The 25,088-nt window shown below is 51.5% G+C and overlaps 1 protein-coding gene across 2 annotated transcripts in view; it reads left to right on the top strand.

Moving 5' to 3' along the window:
- LOC146786100 (uncharacterized) overlaps positions 1 to 25,088 on the top strand; it is a 161,292-nt gene that overhangs the window by 115,443 nt on the left and 20,761 nt on the right. The window contains exon 1 of one of the 2 annotated variants that reach the window (XR_014970849.1): positions 22,522 to 22,775. The exons of the other annotated variant lie outside the window; for it this stretch is intronic. The gene's annotated coding sequence lies outside the window, so the exon portion shown is untranslated. Of the gene's footprint in view, positions 1 to 22,521; positions 22,776 to 25,088 lie in introns of those variants that run through there. 2 annotated transcript variants of the gene reach the window in all.

Here is a 25,088-nt window from a genome sequence, read left to right as displayed (position 1 = left end):
TTAGCTCTTGTGATTTTTGGAGTAGCCACAGGTGGGGGCAGCTATTTGGGGCCTTTCCAAAACCCATAAAGCCCTTATCTTTGTCTTGATCCTTCTTGCACGAAGGGAGTTGTGTGTTAAGTGCATTCTCCCTTGACTCCCTAATGAGAAGGAAAGGATTCTTTCTATACAAAACGTTTTGTATCTTGACCGGGCTAACAAACTTGTCAAGAAAACTGAATTTCGGGAACTTTGGGACGCCTGGTTTAAGCTTTATGTCTCCAGCCTATCTCACTGAGCACGGAATCCTCCCAACTCCTCCGCTGTATCAGGTTCTCCTATGCTGGTTCCCTTTTTCCTGTCTATTCTCACTTTTTTTCCTTTCCCCTCTTTTGTTTATTCTTTATTTCTATATGATGCATGTTTAAGCTTCTCTTGAAATCTTATGGTCCAATGATTAACTGTATGCTACACAGGTTGCTCTAGTGGCCGGGTCACTTTTCCTCAGCACCTGTCTTTAGAGGAGTCAGTGCCACCGTCCATCCAGAAGGCATAATTCTCTTCGGCCCTCTGGATTTTTTTTTACTCCCACTCCTTTGTGGAGAGACCAGGTGCCTCATTGCCTCTCTCTGGTTTGGTTTTGGCTTTGGTTTCCTGAACCCAGAGCAAAATACATAAATGAGGACTAATTAAAAAAAAAAAAAAATCTCGACCCGCCACCTAAAGTAAAAAAATTATATATTTTTTGGAATACATTATGATCAAAAGTGATGTATAGAATTATTTTAAAGTGATTTCATTATATTGTAATAAAAATCAATGTTAATTAACTTTTTAATTCAAAAATGGTTATTAAAATATTTGAAAGGAAAATGATAAATACGTTTTATTTTCAGATATATTTCACATGAAATTATATTTATTTCGATTTTTTTGATTAACCAAGTTATAATAATTTTCAAGATTACATTATATACATACAGTAGTAGGATTAATGCCCAATCAGCTGACCCTCTGAGAGTCATCCATGTTAGAACATCCCATACAAAGTCAGTCCTTATCCAGTCCATATAACGCCCACCACTTTCCCCATATTTTTGAGTGTATCTGCGGGCCACCCCGTGCGTAATAGATAAGCTATTCCATTTTAGCACACCAGTCCACTCCCCATCTCCATTCCTCCACATTTGGAGCCTGGGGGGACTTCCACTTTTGCATGTCTCTCTAGGCAGCCATTGTGACCACTCCCATCAGCGTTTGGTCATGGTGAGGTCCGCCCAGATCCTCCAGTATTCTGAGAACCTCAGTCTGGGGGTTCAGTTCGATTGACTGGTCCAACACTTTCTAGAGTATTTCCGCAATTCTACTCCTAAATGGGGAAATCAGGGGGCAAGACCATATCATGTGAAAAAAGCCTGCATGTGGGCTGCGGAAGCATGTGGGGTGGGTAATTTGCCCACCCGCCATAAGCGTCAGAGAGTATAATATGAACAGTGCAGGTATTTCAGTTGGCTCCGCTTCAATCTGGAAGGAACGACTAGCTTCCAGGGAGGCCATCCCAGAATCTCGCCAGTCTGCCTCATCAGGGGGTCCACCCAGTCCCCCGCTTCCCTTTTGAAGATCTCAAACACCTCCGGCACGTGAACCACTAATGAGAGGTATATTTCAGAGATCACTGCTTTTCCCAGCCGCCCTATGAGGCGGCATTCCTCAAGGGAGATGTTCTCCTGGAATTTGGTCCTGCTGCGCATGGGGTGCGCCAGGACCCACTGTAGTTGTTGTAAGTATTTGTGAAATTGTGTGAGCAAGAGGGAGAATTGCATCTGGAGATCCTTGAAGGAATACAGTTGTCACACGTCACGAGTGGTGATACCAATTTTGTCCCAGGTCCCAAAACCCTCCAACTGAGCTGAGTGGTGGAGCCATCTGCCCATCCATAGCATGGTATAATGATTGGATTTCTTATCCTAGTCAAGGAAGCATAATGCAGAGTGCCAGACTTTAAAATCCACTGCTGTTACCATTGGGAGCTATCGGGAGAGCCGGTCTCCATATAGGAGCAGATAATATTATTTAGACCGAAGTGGGAGGGCTTGATTCAAAATGCCTGGTCATCCCAACCACCCGTCAACCAGTCATTGACCACTACTAATTGGGAGGCCCGGCAGTAAAGCCGAATTTCAGCCATTCTCACAATCCCATCATTAACCGAGTGCCGACATTTGTCCAGGGCTATTGGGAGGCGGCAGTATGCCCGCAAAAAGATACAATCAAGCAAGTGACGAGTTGGAAAAGGGTGGCGTGACCATGCTCTCCACTCCCTGATTGATGGGAAGCCCCGGCCCTTCAGGGCTTCACCCCTGAAAGGCCAGGGCCTAACTTTACCGCCACTTCATCATGGGGTGGAGATTGGTCCTGGAAGCTATGTCTTTACCGAGCTGATGACCTCACAGGCCTCAGGGCTGCGAGATTGTCAGCCCTGCAAATAGTGTAGACTTTGGCCCTTGGGCTATTGAGAATGTGGAGGCCGGCTAAAGACAACAAACGTGACTCCGGTGAGTGCAGCAGCCTCAGCAAATCAAGTGTGGGCGGGGACAGTGTTTTTTTTACCCAAAGGATGCACTGTAGCTTCAAAAATTAGGATTTCATTTTGAGCTGCCCTGAGGATGGGGTAAAGGGGGCGGAGCCCTGACGCCCTCGACCACAAACCGCCCCTCTACTGTTACTTAATTAGGATTTAGCTGAAGTGAAAATGTAATGAATGTCACAGTTTCTCTACAGCATTGGTGATCTCACAATGTCCTCTTGCACACGTGAACTGAGCAGTGACTCTGTGTGGATAAGTGTTCAGTAAACAGCGTAGACCCTCATTGGTGAAAAGCTAAGTAGTTCCTGGTGGCTCAATTTGCCCCAGCGGCCATTAGGCAATAGGATGGCAATGAGTTCTGATATGTGTATGGTGTCTGGGAAGCATGTATGTGAGAAGCAGTGTGTGAATGTGCGCATGGAGCGTGTTTGAGGAAAGGGTTTTGTTTGAGACAAAAAAAGATAGCTTCAGTAAGTAACATTAGATTATGTCTCTGGTTGAGAGAGGTATTTATATCCATGAGTGATGAGTTCATTTTAAGTGTAAATTGAGAACCATGCCTGCCCCTGCCCTGCTATTAATGGGCTTGGTGGAAAGTCAAGTTAGCTGTTATGTTGGGAAGAGATGTGGCGCAGTGGCCAGGGCAGCTGACTCTAGAACCCGCGGGCTCGTGGTTCGATCGCCGGTGCAGATCAGCCCAGCACCATGCGACTCTGGGCAATGGCTTGCTTAATCTTCCCGACGGCCCCCAGCGCCTTGACACCCTTGTGTAATTGTTCGCGCTTTATAAATACTGGACATTTTATGTGTGGGGATGCACGGCTGGCATGGGGTCCACAGGGAATGGAAGGAGAATGGATTGCTTTTACCCCAGCGGTCTCTGCTGTTGGAGAAGCAGGCTGTGACTTCCCACTTCGAGTTTGTTTGAGAGTTGGGGGGCTTTCCCAATCCTGCAGGCTCGCGTAGATGGGGGTGTTTTGCAGTGGTGGTTGGTGGCAAATCACAGGAGGGTGGCACACAAAAAATTCACATTACAAAAACACTTAATGCACATAACTTATACACATATATACACATACACACACACACACAAACATACATATATATATACACATACACAAATACACAATACATAACAACTCCACAATAATATACATATTAACATACATTTACGCATAAAAACATCCGCCCGATGTTCTGCAGTATGTCCTTGTTCTGCAGCACGTCCTCCGAGCGCGAAGCCCACAGCCAAATCACTCATCAAGACGCTGTTCTAAAGTGTCTTGATTGGCTGGCGCGGGCTGGCTCCACGCTCCAAACGGCACTGTAGGCCTGTGCCTGCTCTCCAACCCAGCTGTCCAAGACAACCACGTTGGAGAGGTCCGAATTGAGCATGTTGGTTTGACCGTAGCAAGGTAGCCACCCAAACCAACACACGCAATGCAAACTTAAGTGGCCACTCCTCACTGCTGCCAATCATTGGTAAAATAAAAAGAACTTTGCCCGTCTCCTACATGTGTGACTTGGTTCTGTCAATCAGCCTGAAAACTAATTTAACCCCACTAAAAAACAAAGAAATTGCGTATTAAAATCGCCAAGACCTCCAAAAAACACATCTCGACTCCCTCCCGAACGTGCCCGCTCCTAGCCTCACCACTCTCGGACTTCACCAACCGCCACTTCTCGCAAGATTAATTTAGTACACAGTGCACTTCAGCTCTCTTAAACCTTATGGCTTTGTGAATTGCAGGGTTTGCGAACACAAAAGTGTTTACTACAGCAGGCCATTGGTCCTTTTGACATAATAGATGAGAACGTGTTTAATGTGCTCTGTGTGTAGACTTGGTGACTGGTAAGTACAATGTCACTGCAGGCCGCATGATGTATGTAAAAGTGAGCTGACCTTACATTAAAAAAGAGCCCCTTTGCAGAGTTTATGATTAAAAATGCAACATTTCCAAGAGGATTTCCACCTTGAGCTTGGGAGCTATTCAAGCAGAATCTGAAACTACAAAAAGACCCAATGGTGAAAAAATGTCAATTTTGCTAATTTCATATGTATAAGTGCCCCCTTTTTTATAGTAATGTTCTGTAAAATGTACAGCATTTATTCCAAAAAAGCTAATTTTTCAAAAGTGTCCATGTTTGAGTCTTTGGTGTGAAGTGAGTTCACAACAGCACAGGCACTTCACATATTATATGATCTTGAGCAGCACATATTGGTTCCTGAAGACTGTTGTCCCATCGCTTGATGAGCAAGTCCTTCATGGGTTTCCTTGTTGCCTACAAAATGGGGCTCACTGGAGTGGAAATAAAAAAAAATGTGTGTGTCATCTCATCTTGGTCGCACCTTTGAAGGATCAAAGGATGCATTTTACAGCACGTTTGGCAGTAGCGTTGGTGAATAAAAAAATAGGGGTATATTCACAAGAATGTGTGCTAAACATCACCAAAAAATGTTAACGCAACTTTACACATCGCAGCCTATCGCGGGAAAATAACCCAGTGTCAACGTGGAATTCACAACAAGGTGGTACCATGCGATAGTCTGGCGAAACCGCGGACAATGTCTGCGATACAACCACCTCATGGAGATAAAAACACAAACCACAACACCAAAAAAAACATGCGATGGGCCAAAGCGCGATGAGGAAATCAGTGATAAGCAGCACCAGGCCTGCAACACACACCTGGCTGGTGGGAAAAATCACCATAAAAGTAGAAAAAAAAAACAAACACAAACTGACCAACACCCAAGCACCATGGAGGCAGCCGGAGCAGGCGCAGAGGACGAGCGCAACACCACAAGCACCCGGACGACCAGCCCGGGACCTCGGGGACAGGGAAGGGCAAGGACAAGAAGAAGAGGAAGACGAAGATCAGTCAGCAGGTGAACAGGATCATAGTCACAGAGGTGATGGAACAACATCAACAACTGTTTGTCACCTCCAACGTGTCATTGGGCACCAAAACTGGAATATGGCGGGACATCGTGGCCAAGGTGAATGCCGTCGGAGAGCACAAGAGGACAATGGACAAGGTCAACAGGCAATGGAATGACATCGAGCGGAAGACCAAGGAGAAACTCGCTGCCAACCAGAAGGCAGCAATGCAGACTGGAGGTGGGGGCCCAGCGCCACAGCTCGTGCTGGATGACATGGAGGAGCTGGTGTCGATAGTCATCAGTGTGGATACTGTGTCCGGAGTCGTGGGACCGGCCACTGCTCGACAGGACACAACACAACCGCAACAGGGTGAGTGACCACCAGGTACTGGGGGAATGGTTGGGGATGGCCACAATGGCACACATGCACAATCAAACAGAGCACAATGCACACCCTCAATGACCCTGGGTCATCGCCCAGATCCATAGTCTGCACAATGCCATGCTGTCTGAATGTCAACATGTTCCATGCGTCTACGTACATGTGGACACATTGCAATACACCATCTCCCCTTCACATTGCAGGGCCAGCGTCAACACCCCCTGCAGAGCAGTCCCAGCCACTCTTCACTGATGACGAGGAATACAACCCCAGTATCAACACCCAACCCTCCTAGACATCATTAACATCATCTGCGACTCACCTTCAGGATGAGGGCTGAACAGCTGCCTCGAGGAGACCCCACCCCCCCACCCAAACCCCCCAGCAGGAGGCACCCACGGCCCGCCAGTCTCCCAAGACCCCCGGGAACAACACATGGCCTTCCAACGCCGTGTGCTGGAGGCCCAGAGGGAGACGGCTGAGCAGGTGTGGGTGGGGTTCGACCTCATGGCTACTAAACTGGACGCCATACATGGGTGTCTAGACCCGCTCCATGGCCTTCAACAAGTCCTGACTGACATCTCTAGAGTCCTGACGTGGAGAGAAGAACACCTGTCCGCTCAGAGGGGCTCCAGCGATAGCAGCCGTGAGCTGGCACACATGCGGAGGCTCATGGAGGACATGGTGCGTATGGAGGCAGAAAGGATGGCAGCCACCGCAGCACACCAGCGAAATATAGTTGGGATCTACCGTGCCCTGCAGATCCTCATCATGGCATTGCTGCCACAAGGTGTGGTGTAAATGAATGCTGCTGACCCGACACCATCCATATCTCCGCCCCTGGTGTGTCAGTGCCCCACAGTGCGGCAGGCATATCCACTCCGGCACCTGATGTGTCACTGCCACACAGTGCGGCCGACAACCCTCCTCCGGCCCCTGATGTGTCAGTGGCACACAGTGCCCCAGATGGTACTGCAATATCCACAGGTGGGGCACAGCACACATCCGGGGACGAGGACATGGATGGGTTTGTGATCAGGAGGCACTAGCATTCATTTCCGCCACCTGGCCTGTTTCTGCTTGGTGTCGCACATGGCCTCATGACCTTCCACTGACCCTCGATGCACTCACCTTGGACAGCGACATGGACTGCCATATCCTGTTTGATGACCAATGACATGGCGACTAGACTGCGCACTGTACCCTTCCTCTTCCGCAGTACTTGTCATCCCCGGATGGACTCTGGCTGGCCCTCCAAGGGCCCATATTGTGTAGTGTGCTTGGCATTGCCCTGTACCGCTCCAGCTGTAGGACTGCACTGGATGTGCAATAAACATCCAGTGACGCACTGCTGTGTTAGGTCTTCCAGCATTCATGTATGAATATGTGGGTGAATGTAGGGACAGTGACTTCCCTTGCGTCAGTGATGCTCATTCTGTGGGATGCCAGTCAGAGGGTGCTACATTGCATATTGTGTACCGGGTCCCGTGAACACTACAACAGAGACACACACATCGGTCTCTTCCATGTCCGAACATGGACTGAGCTACGCCCAGATCCCATGAGTCATTGTTGCAAGCCCTGCGCTGGTCCGGTGTACGGCTTGCCAGACCAATCCTCTTACGCTCCGAGGGGGGGTCCCTCATTGATACCTGTTGCAGGACTACTCGCTGGTGGTGTGCAGGCCACTGGTCTAGTTGTCAGCATGTCACAGCCACTCCCTGAGGGCAGTTTTGCAAGCACACCACACCCATCCGGCACAGGCATCAAGGCCATGTGACTCCGCTAACATAAGGGGCCGATGACATAACATTCCCCTCTGTCGGTGGTGACTGGATGACGGACGCTCCACGGTTCTCAATCATAAAGGGCCCATGAGTTGTTGAGCACAGGGTTAGTGGCACCCGAGGCCTTGTGGCCGTCACAAGCCTGCCACCACGTGGCGCTGACTGGGGTTGCACAGGGTTAGTGGCACCTAGAGCATTGCGGCCGGCACAGGCACCCCGCCACGGAACGGTGACTTTGGGTGCACTGAGTTAGGGGCACCTTGAGCTGCTGAGCGGGTGTGCAGCCTGCGATGATGCCCCGTCCCGGCGGTCCAGACAGCTCAGGTTTTGTGTGCCCTGCTGGACCGCAGTGTAGGCCAGAGACAGCAGGCAGCGCGGGCCCACCGCCACTTGGTGTCGCTTCCGGGATCACAGAGTTGGTGGCACCTATTGGGCTGAGCGGGTGTGCAGCCTGCGATGAGGCCGGGTGCACTGGTATGTCCTCTGCCATGGAGTAATCAAGACCCAGCACCAAACGTGAGACCTGGTGGCCTGTGGATCGGGCCGGCATGGTGTGGAGTGTGCCATGTAAGCGGGCCCCAGGCTTGTGGCTTGCAGCGGCACGTGGTGGGACCTCCTGTCTGCACGCCGGTGGCGGAAGGTGAGCAGTGCAGCCTGGGTGTGCATGTGCGGGCAAGCTCCGTTGGGCGGCGGGAGGGGCTGGGGTGCCTCTTTCTGGGTGTGCATGGGCGGGCAGGCAATGTTGTCTTGTGCAATTGTGTGTACTGTGCCAATCATGTATCTGGACTCTGTTTCAGATGACGGGTCTGTCTCAGATGTGTGACCTAATGAACTGCACTACATGCCGGCAAATGGTTGGAGACACACCGGTGGCAGCAGGTGAGCAGTGTGGCATGAGTGAGCAGGGGCGGCGCTCTCTCTCTCTCTCCCCCTTTCTTCTTCTCTCTCTCGCTCCCCCTCTTTTCTTCTCTTTCTCTCTCTCTCCCCCTCTCTTCTTCTCTCTCTCTCTCTCCCCCTCTCTTCTTCTCTCTCTCTCTCTCTCCCTCTCTTCCTCTCTCTCCCTCTCTCTCCCTCTCTTCCTCTCTCTCTCCTTCGCTCTCTCTCTGTCCTTTGATGTGCGCAGGACACACCTTCTCATCATGATTTTTGTCTTGCAGGCTGCAACCTACGGATTGGCCCGAGGGGAGCCGCAATGTTTCTTTATTTCAGTGTTCATTTTAATAAAGTTTCATTTGTTTTTTGGGAAATGAATGTGTGATGCTCATTTTTGTGATGACACATGCATGTCACCAGTTGTGATTCTGCGACATCATGCGGACAATTTTGTAGGTGATTGGGTGTAGCTGATGTGGCATATCTTTGGTCGGGGGGATACCAGGGAGGGGGGGTCCTGGGGGTGGTTGCGGCAGGTGTTGTTTCCCTTTCGGCCCTCCGGACTGCATGTTCAGTTGCCCTGGTGCATCTGTTGTTCTTCAGGTGTGGCTCTGGGCTGGTCTCCCTTTTGTGGTCCAGGCTGTGGTCCGACTTAGCACCAGGTCGGAGCAGGTGTTATTTTCTCAGTGCTAACACGCCTTATCGCCTGTTTCGTGTTCTTATCGCAGTTCTGGCTGTTCGTTGTGAATGTTATGGAGTGGTGTTGTCGCGGCTTTTGGCACAGTAACGCCTACTCTGCATCTCATTAGCGATAGTTGTGGGGGTCATCTGTGGAGATGTTTTGTGCGGCTGCTATCGCGGGTAAACGGGTGCTGTGGGCTGTTAACACCAGCTTGTGATTGGGGCGGTAAGTTTATCGCAACTTTGGCTGCGATAAAGTGCCGTTGACTCGGCGATGTAAAAAAAAAAAATTGGATATATTTTTTATAAAAATTATTACCTATAGGCATATTAGCCGGAATTGCAGTGTCTTTCAGAATACACCCCTGCCAAGCTTCCCATGCCCACGTCTAACAAGCTGCTTCAGTGCAGATGGTTTCTTTGAATTCTTGGACAGAATTAGAATTAACATGCAATCCTAGTACAATGTTACACCAAACCGATAACTAGAGTCTTCTCACTACACAAAATAACGCTACCTACACCCAGAACACAACTAACTACAATACAATACACATAGTAACACTATCACTAAACTTCCAATAATAAAATTAAATAAGTCTTACAATATACGGTTCTAAACTCCCACTAATGACAAAAGACTAAAATCTGATAGATGCAGTGAAAAAAAAAATATGAATAGAAATAGAAAAGACACTAACCATCAATAGACATAAGTGGAATGATAATGTAAGTATACAATACTCTATTTTTTTAATTGCTGTTCAATACAAAAAATGTATAAACATGTTAAAGATCAATTTAAAAATAATTATTATTACCACAATATAAAATATAAAGCTTGTGAAATATATGCATAAAAATGCTAAATTCTATATATAAATAATGAATTGCAATGTAAGCAATGAGTGTAAAATTGTGAAATAAATGTATGTAAAATAAACAGTGTTAATACATTGTGTAATAATATAAACATGTTTGAAAAAAATGTTATACATATGAAAAAGTATGTTTACCAAAATTAAAATGTTTAAATATTGTTTAAGTGTTATTAATAGTGTTATTAGTGAAAAACATTATTTTCAACCTATTTTCAGTACTTATGTGTTTCTTGACATTTAAAAACATATTCAATTTTGTGAAAAATTCCTCTGCCTGTGGGCACCACTGTTATTGGTGGCGATTTTAATGCAGTCTCCTCCCCGGCCCTTGATACAACGGGTCCTCCCTCTGCTTCCCGAATGGCGCAAGCGAAACAGCTAAGGAACTGGTCCGAGTCTCTGGGACTCTTGGCCGTGTGGCGCACGTGGCACCCCCGCACCACTCAATTTACACACAACTCAGCGGCCCACCATTATAGACGTGCGCATCCTTCCTAGAGGTATTTCGGACCACTCTCCGGTGCTCCTTAGCACAGGGGCTACCCCCCTTCGGCACGCCAAACATGGAGAATGAACGCATGGTTCCTCCAAGATAAAGAGTTCAAAAAGGGGGTGGAGGCGGAGCTCAAGCAATACTTCCTTACTAACGAGGGCTCGGTAGCCTCCCCGGGTACCCTGTGGGAGGCAGGGAAGGCGACCATACGGGGTGTCGCAAAGGGGCACAATTGCGGGAAATCACCTCGAGGTAAACGCAGGCACTTCGCTTGGAGCAATCACTTTCCCTGTCTGATGATGCCGCCCAGGCCCGACAACTTGCTCACCTTCGGGACGAAATCAGACAACTATCCCTGGATGCTGCTAAGCTCCTATGGAGGTCGTCGGTAACGAGGGTCTATGACTGGGGAGACAAAAACGGTACGATCTTACACAGGCTAGCCACATATCCCAGGGCGAATCGATTATCTAGGAGGTAGTAGACGAGGTTGGAATGGTGCACCGTGCCCCTGTGGCAATGGCCAGCACCTTCGCCGCCTACTATCTGCGTTTATACACAGCACAAACCCCTGACCTACCGCTCCCTGTTCTCCTTGAACGGGGTAACGTACGTCTCGCTCGGCTGGGGACGGCCACCCAGAAAGAACTGGACCGCCCCATTTCGCAGAAGGAAATCGAGGAAGCGATCTTTATCACCTCATCGGGTAAGACCCCGGGCCCAGATGGCCTTCCTCAGGAATACTATGCGATGTACCACGACACTCTTGTGCCCCGTCTGGCTGACTTATTTCGAGAAGCTTTGGAGAAAGGTTCCTTCCCGGCAGAGACGGATCTCGCCACCATTGTGGTCCTCCCAAAATCCTAGCCTCCCTCCCGTCAATGCGCGGACTACCGTCCCATCTCCCTCCTCAATACCGAAGTTAAGGTGTATGCCACCATCCTAGCTCAGCACTTGAAGCCCTACCTACACCTGCTGGTCCATCCAGACCAATGTGGCTTCATTTTCCAACGTGGGACCCGACACTGCCTTCGGAGGCTACAGCTGGCTCTAGCCCATCGCACTTACTCACCCCATACCTAGCTCCCATGTCTATAGATTTTGAAAACGCCTTCGACTTGGTGGACTGGGCATATCTACAGGATGTGCTGGCCGAGATGGGATTCGGACCTCAGTTTAGGGCCCTGGTTCAGGTCCTTTACACCCACCCGCGAGCACGCGTGTTGGTCAACGGTGTATTGTCAGAGGCCTTCCCCATTAGAAGTGGCACAAGGCAGAGTTGTCCCCTCTCACCCTTGCTATTCGCCCTGGCGATGGAGCCCTTGGCTTCCCTAATATGGGTTGAGAATCGTATTCGTGGCTGGGAGTGGCCCAATACCGAAACAGACAAGATCGCGCTATATGCGGATGACGTCCCGCCTCCTCGGGGCCGCACTGCCTCCAGATCTTGCAGTCCTTCGGGCAAGCCTCTGGTCTTTGGCTGAACCGAGAGAAATCGGTATTGGTCCCACTGCACCTCTCTAGGGATTTCTGCAACTGGCAGTCCACTATATCGCTTCGGCGCCAGTCCTTTAAAGTACTTAGGGATATGGGTCACCCTTCTTCCGGAATTGGGCTGGTCCCTCAATGTCACCCCATTGGTTAAAAAGGCGAAAGAGGACCTTCAAAAATGACGCTGCCTCTGAATCCCCTGGGGAGGTTTGCCCTGTTTAAAATGATGATCCTCCTCAGATTTCTTTACGTCCTTCACAATGTCCCCTTCTGCTTTCCCAGGACTTGGTTCTGGGAACTTGACAGTCTAGCTACCAAATTTCTCTGGAGCGGGGGGAGAGTGCGCCTGGCTCTGTTTGCATGCCGGATCCCCTCATTTGACAGGGGTATGGGGATGACGCACTTGTATCTTTATTTCTTGGCAGCGCGTCTCCTGGTGGGCCACGACTGGTTCAACTTGGGCTGGTCTGACCCGGCCTACCGCTTGAGCTGAGTGAGCTGGGATTACCCAAAGTCCAAGCTATGATGTACGGGGGGCCCATTCCATCCCAGCTACCTGACGTGACGCGTTCCGTATTATTGGCCTGGCGGGCCTCGCTACGCCACACCGGCTGGATGCGTAGGTTGACCCAATGTACTCCCCTCTGGCATGGGGATTGGCTCCGGGAGGTTGGTGGGCTATGGGGGTTTAAATCGTGGAACCTCATCGGCATTTCGCAACTGGGGGACGTATAGGCTAAAGGCCATATGCTCTCCTTTCAGGAACTTCGAACCCGCTATTCCCTACATCCATCCCAATTCCATAAATATCTACAGATGCGGCATGCCCTCCAAGCACACATCACTGATGACACGAGGCTCCCCGAATACAGCCCTACCAAGGCGCAGACTATGCTGGGGGACCTAGGCAAGGGAGGCATCTCCCGCATATATCGCACTTTAGTCAACAACACCCCCAACTCACTGAACAAGTTGAGGGACCAATGGGTGGAGTGGGTGGGCCCCCTGGATGAGGTGGATTGGTGCGACACCCTCATGGCACCCAAGACGATCACCGCCTCTGCCAAACTTAAGCTGGTCCAAATGGAAAAATGTTGGTCACTTGGGGGCCGATTATGATGTCGGTCGGAAAGCATTCCGACCGACTCGGTTTCGGAATGCTTTCCGATCGACTCAGATTCGGGGAGTCAGACTGACCGATTACGATGTGTCCAAACACCGTGCGGTCGGACTCCCATTGACTTCAATGGGAGCCTGTGTTCCGACCAACAACACAGGCTCCCATTGAAAAAAGGGGTTGTCCCAGAAAACCTTGCACCCTGTGGCAGGCACCCCATGGTGCCTGCCACACTGTGCATGGTTGAAAAGAGGGGTCCCATGGGTACCCCCACGGGCCCATTCCAAAGCCTCTGGGTTAAGGGAGGCCCACTACGGGCCCCCAAAGTCAGTCTCTGACAGCCTTTTCGTGTCGGAGAGACCCAGTCGGAAAGGCTGTCGGAATCTGACATCGTAATCGGTTGGTCGGAAACGCGTCCTATAGTGCTCTATGATTAGGCTTGAACAGACTCAGACTCTCTAAATGCCGGTCGGAACCGATTCGGAATGACCGACCGACTACCTTGTATCGTAATCGGTTGGTCGGAAATGTTACCGAGTCGGCCGGAAACACGTGTTTCAACAGAGATTCAGACGAACTGAATGCCGTTTCAGAGCCTTTCCGACCGACATCATAATCGGCCCCATATCAGTTAAGTTTTACTATTCCCACTTCAATCTAAACTACATTGTGGAAAGTGTTTGATATAAAAAGGTTAAGATTTACTGTTTCTAGTCCAATGTAACTTACATTGGGGAACATTTTGGAGTTCAGATGTACTATTCCAATGAAAGATACCTACAATTATATATATGTTAAAAAACAACAATTATTGAACACATTTTTTTTATTATAAAAAAGTAAACAAATACAATAAAAAACCCAATACAACATTTTGAAAACCAATATTAATACTTAGAATTATTAACTATGTTTTAATTAATGAAATATATTTAAAATAAATTAAACATGTCATTAACGTTTTAAAAATGTCTTTTAGAATAAAAATGTATGTTAGAACCACGTTCAGAGGGCAACGGGGCAAGCAGGGGCTACTGGGCCCAACCATGGGAGATGAGGCCTTTCACTTGTGATGTTCCAGGTCCCAACCACCTATGCGTCCTGAGCAACTGGGCCTAGTACCCCTTCAGCACTGGACTCTCTGTGGTAGCATGGGTTAAGTAATCCAAGGTTTCTCGGGTGGAGGTAGACACAGGGCGTTAACAAAGGCTTACAACTCAAAATACGTGCAGCAATAAATTAAAGTAAAATACACCATTCACAAGCAATACATACAGTCCCCTGAGGTCAGGGCTCTAGTGTTCTATAGGTGAGTTCCTGAGTCCCACTCCTCTCAAGCTAGTGTAGTGGTTATTCCCCATTCAATATAGGCAACATTCAGATTAAGCCACACTAGTAGTCTGAGTCTCAGGAGTTCCACTCTGACTCTTAATTAAAATCAAAAGATCCCCTTGGAATGTTTGGCCCAAAACCCGCACCAGCAGGATTAGAGCGACTGGATTCTTTGAGTGCACCTCCTTCATGGGCACTGAAGCTGCTGCGGCTGTCTCTGGTAAGTCTTTCACACGCGGTCCTGGAGCGCTGCGGTTTGGTGTTCTCGAGTTCCTCACACTCAGTCCTGCAGCAGCAGTGGCAGGGGGGTTCTCGTTGCTTTTAAGATGCTGGGTGACCTCTTTGGTTTCTCTCACAGGTAAAGGGGGGGGTTGCGACCATTCTGGTACTGGTCTTCAGTCACAGCTCATATCTGGTAGGTTCGCCACGCCTGCCTCGTTCCTCTGCTGACGGCCTCGACCAGACCATTCTTCTTGTTTAATCCTGATGGCCCCTTCTGGCATACAGGTTCACAGTTTCTCTTCTGCGCATGGGCTTTGGCCTGATAGGCAAAGCAGCAGTCTTCCTGGCGGCTCCACCTGGCATATGGGGCCGCCTACTTGTCACCACACAGGCGGTATGGTCCGATTGGTATGGCAGCAATCTTAACAGTGACCCCACCTGGCACACATGGTTGTCGATTTGTTACCACATACAGGCTACAGCCCAATCTGCATGGCAGTAATCTCCACGGCGGCCCCACCCAGCATATGGGTTGTCAAGTTAACAGTGCACATGGGTGATGACCCATTCGGTGCAGTAGTGATCATGGGCTCACTTCACGGCGGCCCTCCTCTGGCATAACGGGGTTGCTAACTTTTCGCTGCTAGTTGGCAACAATGCGATAAGTGCAGTTTCTGTCTTCTCACACTTCACTTCGGGGATCTGCTCACCAAGATTCCCCCACTGGACCTCGCTTCCTCCAATGATCTCCTCTTCCTTACAGGGCACTCACTGGTCTTGGGAAGCAAGCTGGCTCTGGTGCTCCAGGCTCCAGGCTGGTGGTCTTGGATTCCTTGGGTGATGTCTCCTCACCCAGCTGGGACGCTAGCAGGCCTTGGGCCCCAGTCCTGTTCAGAGACTCAAAGTCTTTGAAGTTTATGGTGGGGGGTTTGCTGCCTTTTGAAGTGCCCTCTCCCAGGGTTGGACTGGCCGTAGTGAGCACTGGGACTTTACCCGGTGGGCTGGAAGGGTGGGGGTCCGGTTTTGTATCGGTGGGGGGTGTTTTTGTTGCTGGGGGGCCAGTTTTGCAGCAGTGCAAAGCGCAGCAGCAGACAGTGCAGGAGCAGTGTTCCAGCCCTGGCAATTATGTACAAACCATCCCCCCCCCCCCCCCCCCCCCAGGACCGGTCGTACGTAATTTCAGGGCTGGTTTGTGATCCCAGTCTGGCCCTGCCCTCTCCTCTGTTCTCTCTTCCTCCAGAAGACAGTCTGTCATAGCAGGAGTGACTCCAAAGCTGAGAGCCGCACAACACAGGCCATCGGAGTGACTAGAGTTTACACCTGGGCGTCAGCCACAGTGATATGTGTATCAAAACGTAGCCTGCTCTTTATGATCCTTTTATCAGCGCCATCTCCCTCCTAAAATGTGCCCAGGCCCCGTCCCAGTGACCCCTCTCTGAATCAAAGAGCCCCCTTGATGCCTCACTGAAGAGCAATTAGGAAATCACAGTTCCTAATGTAAGAAAACGTACATTAGATTGCGATTCCTAGTGGGTCGCAAAACGACCGACCTCATGAATATTAATGAGGTAGGTCTCAGTTTGGGACCCATTGGGAATGATAGCCCTCACAGGGATGGTGGTGTGCTGGGGCCAGAAGACCACCGGCAGGGCTGGATTGGCTGTAGCGGGAAACGGGTGTTTCCCGGTGGGCTGCCAGGGTGGGGGCCGGTTTTGGACCCCTGGGGAGGGACGGACTGGCCGTAGCGGGCACTGGGCGTTTCTCCATTGAGTCGCCAGGGTGGGGCCGGTTTTGGAGCCCTGGGTGGGCGGCAATATTGCCCCCGGTAACAAAATCGGCCTAAAACCGGCCCTAGAAAACAGCTCGGCCCCCCTTTCCCCCACGGGGGCCAGCCGATCAGTTTTCCAGGGCCGGTTTTGATTCCCAGTCTGGCTCTGCCCCGGGAGGCCGTATTTGTTACCAGGGCCCAGTTCTGCAGCATAGCTGCAATATCAGCCCACTGTCACAAAAGCTGCAGCAGTGAGACGGGAGTGGTGCTTCCAGCTAGCACCCCCCCCCCCCCGCTCTCGCCGGCCTAGCTGTTTGCCAGGGACGGTTTCGGTTCCCAGTCTGGCTGTGACCACCATGTCTGTGATTGCTTTTTAACAAAGCAATCTTTTTTTTTAAAGCAGATCTTTTTCTTCAAAGAAAAACTGGATGCGTTTCTAAAAATACAGTGAAACATTTAGGTTTCATTTTCTAAGAGTTGTCAGTGGTTGTGGCACCACTACACTTTAGCAGTCGGTCAAAAATGAATGTTTGCGACAGTAATTCGGTTTTAAAACATTAATACATACTACTGCGATTCAGTATATAAATGCATTGCTAAATCAACTTGCGATTTGGTGAGAAGTTAATAAATCGCAATTTGGCTTTTGCACATTACAAAATAGTATTTTGCAGTGGCAAATGGGCCGAACCTGCGATTTGCACCGTTTGTGACTGCAGAATAGTTTTGTACATATGGCCTTAGAAACCTGGAAAAGCGAAATCTGCGGGTAAAAGCAGGTGAGTGTGTACTGAGCAAAGAGAGCAACAAATAATCTTTCCTCACTTCACCTACAGCAATTAGTAGTAGGACCTACACACGAGAAGGGCCATACACTTGATTTAGTTTGGTCCTCTATACCCCAGACAGAAATATTTGAAGTCAGTCCCTGTATATGGTCAGACCACTTTTTGATCAAGTGCTGGGTCCCAGGAGATCCCCCACCCGCAGGGTGGAGTCAACTGTGGAGGAAGGTCCGATCGTGGAAAAAGATAGAGGCAGATTCCTTACTTGCCACGCTGCTTTCCACCTCACCTCCTATGGTGAGGGAATCAAATCTGGTTTCTGATACCACAGCCCTCATGGCCTGGATCCGTGCCGCTCTGGACAAATTGGCTCCAGAATGGCTAGAAAAGACCAGAGCTAAAGGAAAGGGAGCACTGTGGTTTGATGCTTCACTTAGAGAACAAAAACAAGCTCTTCGCAAGGTGGAAAGAAGGTGGAGACTTAATTACAGTCTTGCGGAGGCAGAAAATTATAAAAAGTCTTTCTCAAAATACAAGGTGGATATTCTGGTGAGGAAGTCAGCCTTCTATGAAAACAGGATCAGAGTAGCCACGAATAAACAAAGAGAGACCTTTGCTATCTTAAGGGAACTAACGCAGCTGGATGGGAGGATTCCTGCTAGCAATCAGCCTGACTGCGACGCCTTCCAAAGGTTCTTTCTTCAGAAAGTACAGGACATCATTAGGGATATCACAGCGATCTCAGCTGATCCTTCGTTGTCTTCCTGCTCGGCTAGTCAGGAGTTGTCAGGGACATTGAGCGATTTCCCTTGCATCAACTTGGAGAGTCTGGCCGTGCTTGTTGGTCAAGTTAAGTCAGGGTCCAGCACGGACCCATGCCCCCCAAGGATCTTCCAAATGGCCCTGCCGGCTATTCAAACTCAGTTGCTGAGTCTTTTGAATGAGTCGCTAAAGGTGGGTTATCTCCCAGTCCAGTTGAAGGAAGCCAGGGTCTCCCCACTGTTAAAGAAAGCAGGTACAGACACCAAGGCCTTAACTCCTTCAGTGCCCATGACGAGATGGTCTCGTCATGGAGCGCGGTTGCGCTGTGCCCATGACGAGACTATCTCGTCATGAACCCCGCCCGCTAATGAAAGGCCCGGCACAGGGCAGGGAAAGGGCGGGGCACTGAAGGGGTTAAAGAACTACCGGCCTATCTCACAACTGCCATTCCTGGGCAAAATCCTGGAAAAGCATGTTTTGAACACTCTGGCTAGCTACCTGGAGGAACATGGCTTACTCCACCCCAGGCAGGCGGGCTTTCGACCCCAACATAGCACTGAGCTAGTAATGGCCGCCGTCACTGATGAGCTGAGAATCAGGGCGGATAATAAACAGCCTTGTGCCCTGATTCTTTTAGACTTGTCAGCGGCCTTCGATACGGTCAGCCATACCATCTTACTGGACCGTATCGCAAGGCTGGGAATCACAGGAGAAGTGCTTAAGTGGCTTGAGTCCTTTTTGACGGGTCGTACCCAGAGAGTGCAATTGGGGGACCAGTTATCCGAGGCAAGTGCTGTGACCTGGGGTGTGCCTCAAGGGTCCGCTCTTTCGCCTCTACTTTTTAATATCTATCTACAACCCTTGGTGGAGGAGCTAATGCATAGGAATTGTCAAATCTTTAACTATGCCGATGATACCCAGCTTTTGTTCCAGTTGGAAGACTCAGTGGAAGCACAGGAATCGATAAGGAACCTGCTTCGATTCACTGTAAACTGGATGACCAATAACCTTCTAAAAGTAAATGCCGAGAAGACAGAGGTTTTGGTCATCACAAATCAAGCTAACCCCTGGTGTGACCTGTTTTGGCCTCCAGAACTTGGTACAACTCCCATTCCGGGTAGGGTGGTGAAAAGTTTAGGACTAAAGATCGATGCAGATCTCTCTATGGCCCCCCAAGTCTCGGCAGTGGTGGGGTCGTGCACGGGGGTGCTGAGGCAACTGCGCAAGTAAGTTCCTATTCTTTCTGCCCCCACCCTGCAGTCCATTGTGTCCGCCACAGTTATCTCAAGGCTAGACTATGGTAATGCCTTGTATCTTGGCTTGCCGCAGAGGCTGTTGAGGAAACTACAGGTAGTGCAGAATGACGCTGCTAGGTTGATCTATTCCTTACCTCGGAACTCGCACGTCACCCCTCTCCTTCGGAAGTTACACTGGCTGCCTGTCAAGTCCAGAGTGCAGTTTAAATGTCTTTGCATAGCTCATAAGGCAATATTTGGCAAAGCTCCAGACTACATTAAGCAGCGTCTGAGGAAGTACATTCCAGGCAGAACCCTGCACTCGGGTACGGCCTCCAACCTCTGTCAACCTCGATTTAAGCTAAAATCAAAAGGGGGCAGAGCTCTATCTGCACTCCTCCCGCAATTGTGGAATGAGTTACCAGCCAGCCTGAAGGCAGACCCACAGCTACTGTCCTTCAGGAAGAACTTGAAGACTCATTTGTTTAAAAAGATAATATCTTCATCCCAAGTAGGACGGCTGGCGGAGTGATTTAGGCGCAGTTGGTTATGTTCTTTCTGTGTAAGCACTTAGAGACCGAGGGTGATAGGCGCTCTACAAATTGACTCTAACATGTGTTGTATGTTGTAGACTTGTAAAGCGCACAGCTGCCCCAGCAACGGGGCGTCCCGGCGCTGTAGACCACTGGGGAACCCGTCCTGGCTATCCCTGTGAGATGGTCCCTTTCTGGGTATCTCCAAGGTGAAACCAGGCATCCCCGGCGTCTGTGGGGGGCCGTTGTAGAGATGAGGCAAGCTTAATGCCCAGAGTTGCCGAGTGTGTTCCTGGTTAGAGTAGGTACCGAGGCGAGAATTATCGAGTCTGTTTTTGACCCTGGTCCACGACCCTGCCGCGTCAGGAATTGAACCCTGGTCCCTGGCCGATTCTCTGCTTACAGGTCTGCCGCCTCTAACTAGTGAGCCACACCTCTCCACCTATAACATAACATAACATGCCGGATCTGCATACATGACCAATAAGCTTTACAGCAAGGGCCCTGGGGTTTCCACCTTGGTAGAAATGCCACTTGACGGCATGCCAAGAGCTTCTATTGGATTCAGTAGCATTGTGTGATTAATTGGATATTGCACATCAAACTACAAATGGCCAGAGGAGCAAAAGAAACCCAGCTGATTAGTTTGAAGCATTTTCTAAAAGCATTAGGGCCCAATTTGCAAAAGTAATCTGAGACAAAATCCTAACTTTACGACTTTCGGTATTCACAAAAGGTATTTAGGAGTAGTAACGGTAGGATTCCTAACTTTACTTTCAGGAAGTGTTTAGAAGTGTTGGGTACAGGGTGGGCACGGACGCAGAGGGCTGGGCACGGCATCCTTCAGGAAGTGTTTATAAGTAATGAGTACAGGGTGGGCACGGCCCCCGGGGGGCTGGGCACGGCATCCTTCAGGAAGTGTTTATAAGTGATAGGTACAGGGTGGGCACGGATCTAGAGGGCTGGGCACGGCATCCTTCAGGAAGTGTTTATAAGTGATGGGCGCAGGGTGGGCACGTACCTCGAGGGCTGGGCGCAGCCTCCTTCAGGAAGTGTTTATAAGTGATGGGTACAGTGTGGGCACGGATCTAGAGGGCTGGGCACGGCATCCTTCAGGAAGTGTTTATAAGTGATGGGTACAGGGTGGGCACGGCCTCCTTCAGGAAGTGTTTATAAGTGATGGGCGCAGGGTGGGCATGTACCTCGAGGGCTGGGCGCAGCCTCCTTCAGGAAGTGTTTATAAGTGATGGGTACAGGGTGGGCACGGCCTCCTGCAGGAAGTGTTTATAAGTGATGGGCGCAGGGTGGGCACGTACCTCGAGGGCTGGGCGCAGCCTCCTTCAGGAAGTGTTTATAAGTGATGGGTACAGTGTGGGCACGGATCTAGAGGGCTGGGCACAGCATCCTTCAGGAAGTGTTTATAAGTGATGGGTACAGGGTGGGCACGACCTCCTTCAAGAAGTGTTTATAAGTGATGGGCGCAGGGTGGGCATGTACCTCGAGGGCTGGGCACAGCCTCCTTCAGGAAGTGTTTATAAGTGATGGGTACAGGGCGGGCACGGCCTCCTTCAGGAAGTGTTTATAAGTGATGGGTACAGGGTGGGCACGGACGCAGAGGGCTGGGCACTGCATCCTTCAGGAAGGGTTTATAAGTGATGGGCACGGACCCAGAGGGCTGGGCACGGCATCCTTCAGGGAGTGTTTATAAGTGATGGGTACAGGGTGGGCACGGCCTCCTTCAGGAAGTGTTTATAAGTGATGGGTACAGGGTGGGCACGTACCCCGAGGGCTGGGCGCGGCCTCCTTCAGGAAGTGTTTAGAAGTGATGGGCGCAGGGTGGGCACGGACCCCGAGGGCTGGGCGCGGCCTCCTTCAGGAAGTGTTTATAAGTGATGGGCGCAGGGTGGGCACGGACCCCGAGGGCTGGGCACGGCCTCCTTCAGGAAGTGTTTATAAGTGATGGGTACAGGGTGGGCACGTACGCAGAGGGCTGGGCACAGCATCCTTCAGGAAGGGTTTATAAGTGATGGGCACGGACCCAGAGGGCTGGGCACGGCATCCTTCAGGGAGTGTTTATAAGTGATGGGTACAGGGTGGGCACGGCCTCCTTCAGGAAGTGTTTATAAGTGATGGGTACAGGGTGGGCACGTACCCCGAGGGCTGGGCGCGGCCTCCTTCAGGAAGTGTTTAGAAGTGATGGGCGCAGGGTGGGCACGGACCCCGAGGGCTGGGCGCGGCCTCCTTCAGGAAGTGTTTATAAGTGATGGGCGCAGGGTGGGCACGGACCCCGAGGGCTGGGCACGGCCTCCTTCAGGAAGTGTTTATAAGTGATGGGTTCAGGGTGGGCACGGACCCCGAGGGCTGGGCGCGGCCTCCTTCAGGAGGTGTTTATAAGTGATGGGTTCAGGGTGGGCACGGCGCCTTCAGGAAGTGGTTATAAGTGATGGGTTCAGGGTGGGCACGGACCCCGAGGGCTGGGCGCGGCCTCCGTCAGGAAGTGTTTATAAGTGGTGGGTTCATTGTGGGCACGGGCCGTGAGGGCCGGGCACTGCCTCCTCCTGGAAGTGTTTATAAGTTATAGGTACAGGGCTGGGCTCAGCCCCCGGTGGTGGGCACGGCCTCCTTCCAGCCCCTGCAGTGGGCGTTACTGCAGGCCCGAGGCGGCCTGGTATCACATCTCCCTAGAGCACGCATTCCTCAGCACTGCACACCCGCCCTCCCTCCCCACCCTCCATCCCGCCTCTGTTTGCAGTTCCCCCTGCCGGGAGGGAGAGGGCAAACAGTGTCTCCAAGGCAGCGGTAGGAGCAGGCCTGGGCTCCCGGCCCGGAGGTGGGTGATTCCTGGTGGCAGAGCGCAGGGGCGAGGCCTGCACCGCTGGTACCTCTGTGTATGTGACCCTGTGCCACTCACGGGTCCTGGCACCAGAGCGCTGACGGCGAGTGAGGAAGAGAACCTTTACCTGGTTGCGTGAGACTATGAGAGGTAAGGCAGCGCTGCACCGTGTTTGAGACGCGGTGCCCCTCTCAGGAGGGACAGGAGTCCCGGCGTCAGGGCCCCTGGCAGGGGGAGTGAGGCGCTGGAGAAACCTTAGCCGGGGTGGGTGAGACCATGAGGATGTAACGTAGGTCTGTACCGTGTATAAGACCATGTGCCACTCACTGGAGGGGTAGCAGCCCTGGCACAAGAGCGCCGAGAGAGGAGAGTGGCGCTAGATAAGACAACCTTAGCCAGGGTGGGTGAGACCGTGCGAGGTAAAGCACCGCTGCTCCGTGTATGAGACCCTGTGCCACTCACTGGAGGGGTAGCAGCCCTGGCACAAGAGCGCTGAGAGAGGAGTGAGGCGCTAGATGAGTGAAGGCAACCTTAGCCGGGGTGGGTGGGAGGTGCTCCGTGTGTGAGACCCCGCGCCACTCCCAGGAGGGCCAGGGGTCCCGGCGTCAGGCGCTGACAGGGGGAGTGACGCTTGCTCAGTGATGAGCCCCTTACCCGGGGTGGGTGAGACCGTGCAGAGGTAGAGCTGTCCTGCACAATGTACGAGACCCCGGGTAACCCACGGCAGGGGCAACCGTCCTGACTCCAGAGTGCTGACAGGGGGAGTGACTGAGGCGCCGGACGAGTGAATGCCTTAGCCATAGTGCCAATATCGGCAACACTCACCATCCCCCCATACAGCAATCTCCTAGAGAATAACCAGACAAGACACCTTCTTTGTGGAGAAAACTGCTGCAGGTTTATTAGCATTACAAATATGCCAACATGGTGAGTTATCTTACGGGCGATCCCAAGGCAGGCAGCCCCTCGCCACCTGCCACCTGATGGGCCAAACTACACCGTGGCCCTAGCCAATCGGTGTTTGCCAGATTTGGGGGAGGGGAAACTCCTCCCACCGGTGGACCGCCAGTCCACCCCCCTGCTCACGCCCCAAAATGGGGCGGAGCCTGCCAGGCAACCCCAGGTTGCTCAGGTCCACAACCGCCCGTAGGACTAACGGGGCGCAGTCGCTCCTCCAGGGTCCAATGCGAGGACCTCCCTGTGGATATTTGGCCTTTGCACCCTTGTTGTGCTCCTGCAGAGGGTACCCCTCTGTACCTTACAGCCTCTGGATCGCCCTGTAACTCGGACTGCAACACAAAACAATAAATTAGATACACAACCCCCCCCCCCCCCCCCCCACACCCTGCCTGTACGCTGGGTAAGCGGTAGGGAGGGAAACGGCGTCAGGGTAGTGGGCAAAGAGGCCACCCAGATGGCGGGGAGAGGTATGAGTACCTCACCCCCGCCCCCTCTACCCGGAAGTGACGCAGCATACCGGACCCCTGAGGGTCCCAAACGCTTGGAGGCTGCCTCCTGTGCCCTCTTGTGGCACTAGGGCGGCCGCCCTCTTAGCGGGTCTCCTTTGTGGACCCCGGGCAGCCGGCAGAGTGGGGGAAACCACGCGCAGTTAAAGCAGCGCTGCACTAGTGGCCTGACTGGGGGTGAGACACACACCCACCGCTAGACGAGAGCCGTGGCCACAGTGGGTGAGACCTTCATGGGCAGAGCTCCTCTCCATCAGCGTCCTGACTGGGGGTGAGACAAGAGCCGCCTCCACAGTGGATGAGACCTTCTGGGGCAGAGCGGCCCTCCACCAATGTCCTGACTGGGGGTGAGACAAGAGCCGTCTCCACGGTGGGTGAGACCCTTCTGGGGCAGACCAGCCCTCCACCAACGTCCTGCCTGGGGCTAGCGAGACGGAGAGCGAGTGACAGGATCCAGTGGGGTCAGTGAGAGGCAGAGAAGGGGCGCCCCCGGTGGCACCTGCTTCTGAGGGACCCCCGAGGCCAGTGACAGACCCCCTGGCATCCTGTGGACGGGGGCACCCGTGGCACCGACAGCCCCAGGTGAGTCAACATGCCAACGTTTTAGACCAGACAAGAGGGAGATTTTGTCGCTTGAGTGGGGATGTGCGCACAGATTTACTCTGGGAGCGAGAAAGGTAAACAAGCATTGTCAACGCCACTATAAATGAGAGTGCGGCTACATTCACTCCCAAGTCAGTGTGCTTGGTGATGTGGATGCGAGAATGGAGGAATGGATGCATGAGTGAGTGGCTGAGCGCGGGGATGAGTGTCTGGGCGAGTTCATGGGCAGCTGGCTGCCAGACTGGATGCTGGGCAAGTTGATGAGTGAGGGCACACACCTCTAGATGAAAGGGTGTGAAATGGCTTTCGAGGGACTTGCCACCACCAGTAAGAGGCAACAGGCCTCTTTTGTTTAAAGTGCCTTCCACAGATTTACTCCCATGTGACTGGCATG

This window comes from Triturus cristatus, chromosome 11 (assembly GCF_964204655.1).
Source record: "Triturus cristatus chromosome 11, aTriCri1.1, whole genome shotgun sequence".
In the NCBI taxonomy this organism is placed as follows: domain Eukaryota; kingdom Metazoa; phylum Chordata; class Amphibia; order Caudata; family Salamandridae; genus Triturus; species Triturus cristatus.
This window is presented reverse-complemented; position numbering and strand designations above follow the sequence as displayed.